General features: G+C 33.9%; 1 long non-coding RNA gene across 1 annotated transcript; it reads left to right on the forward strand.

Annotated features, from left to right (window-relative positions):
• Positions 1–205: 205 nt before the first annotated feature.
• LOC109220521 lies at positions 206–1387 on the forward strand. The gene is made up of 2 exons (XR_002067109.1): positions 206–468; positions 576–1387. It is a non-coding gene; the product is annotated as an uncharacterized LOC109220521 (long non-coding RNA).
• Positions 1388–2154: the final 767 nt, after the last annotated feature.

The following is a 2154-nucleotide window of genomic DNA, read 5'->3' on the forward strand; positions in this document are numbered from 1 at the left end:
CTGAGATCTCTTCTATTTATAGAAGAAAGGAAGCTGCTGTGTAAGCTGCTACTGCAAGCTGCTGTGTAAGCTGCTACTGTAAGCTGCTGTGTAAGCTACTACAAGCTGCTGTGTAAGCTGCTACTATACCAGATATGGATAATCTTANATATATATATATATATTTTGCTAACCTACTACATAGTTGTAGTAGGTTAGCATTGTATACACTTTTGAGTTATCCAAAATAGCCCTAGCAATCTCCAATCACGTTCCACCGGCACATTAAATGTAGGGACTAAATTACCTTTTCTTACAATTTCCACCCAAACACCTTCCACTTCTTCTGCGCAATTTCTAGTATATCCATGAAGAAAGAATCACACCCATCTAAATCACAGTTCCACACCCAGTTAGGTAACCAAAAAAGTGAGAGATAAATTGACGATGAGATGAATCCATTTCCATCAAGATCAATCCTATAAAAACGTAAGAAAGTTTCAGATTACAACCAATTTTATTACTTCTATTTCAGATTATAACAATGAAATTGATTAGCTTTATTTTACCTCTTGATTTCTGGGTTTATATTTCAGAACGATGAAGTTGGTTAGATTTGGTTTTACTTTTGTTTGCTGGGTTTACAAGCTTAAGAAGATCAGAAGCATCACTCAAAGAAATTGGCTAGATTTGGCTTAACTTTTGAGGGCGGAATTAAAGAATAGATATGTTGGAAATCTCATAAACAACAATACTTTATCTTTTGAGATTTGTGTTTAGCTTTTTGGAGCTTCTTCGGAAGGACGAGGAGTTAAAAATATGTTAATCCCTTCTGAAAGTGGGTTAATTTTTGGATTAATGTTAATGGAGTTTTTTGTTAATCCCTACTGAAAATGAAAATGGAGCCAAATTTAATTTCCTTATGATTCTGATGCTGGATTGAAAGGGTGAAGAAGAAGATTGAACAAGGAAATGACAAAAAAACTGATAAGAATGGACATTGGGCCTAACTCAACCCCAAAAACTAGCTTGTGAGGTGAGGATTGCCCAAGCCATATAAGGAGATCAAGGACCTCAACTCCCACCGATGTGGGACAACTCAACACCCCCCTCATGCCCAGGCCTTTGGAGCGTGGACAACATAAATAGGGGCCCAACATCGGTAACAATAATTGGGATGGACCTGGCTCTGATACCATGATAAGAATGGACATTGAGCCTAACTCAACCTCAAAAGCTAGCTTGTGAGGTGAGGATTGCCCAAGCCATATAAGGAGACCAAGGACCTTAACTCCAACCGATATGGACAACTCAACAAAAACCCAATTAGTTCATATGTTGTTGATGTGATGCTAGGGGTATTTTGGAGAACTCAAAAGTGTATATAATGCTAACCTACTACAACTATGTAGTAGGTTAGCAAAACCATATATATATATATATATACACACTAGTTTCTGGACACGTGCGTTGCACGTGTGTCCCATTCGGTTTATGCATATTTTTTAAAATATTATAAAATAATATTAAAACATATAACAAATGAGTAACAATTCTTCTAATATAACATATATTCCGATTGATTCTAAACCTAGAAAATGACTTTTCTTGATTACCTCTTTTATTTATTTATTATTTTTACTGTTAAGACTTTCTAAATGTTAATATATGCAATTGATTGCTAAATTTTCTTCTAAAAGAAAATCTTTCATAATATGGCATGTGCAACTTTAAGAGTTCTTTCTTGTTAATTGACAAATATGTACTTGAGCATCATATAATATGCTTTAATAATTTTCTCGATAATATAAACTTGAAGAAATATCAAAACAAATAAACTTTTGAAATTGAAGAAAAAGCACTAGCATGAAATAATTCCTTAATAAATTAAACTAAATTCAACTAAATGACATAAATAATCTCTTCTCCAACTTAGCTTCTTTGTGTAATTTTCTTGTTTTCACATGTGTGCGTAGTAGAGGCGGATTTAGGCTGTTGGGTGGCCCCCAAGTTTTGTATGAATTCTATATTTGTATTTAGAAATTAAGTAAATATATAAAACTTATGAGTTGAGAATCCACTAACAAAGTTTGTGGTTGGTCTAGAGAAAATTTGCTTTTCATATAGTGTTCTTATCGGAGAATATTACATGCCTATCACCTGATCTCTCGTTCT

Source organism: Nicotiana attenuata, unplaced genomic scaffold (genome assembly GCF_001879085.1).
Source record: "Nicotiana attenuata strain UT unplaced genomic scaffold, NIATTr2, whole genome shotgun sequence".
NCBI lineage: Eukaryota > Viridiplantae > Streptophyta > Magnoliopsida > Solanales > Solanaceae > Nicotiana > Nicotiana attenuata.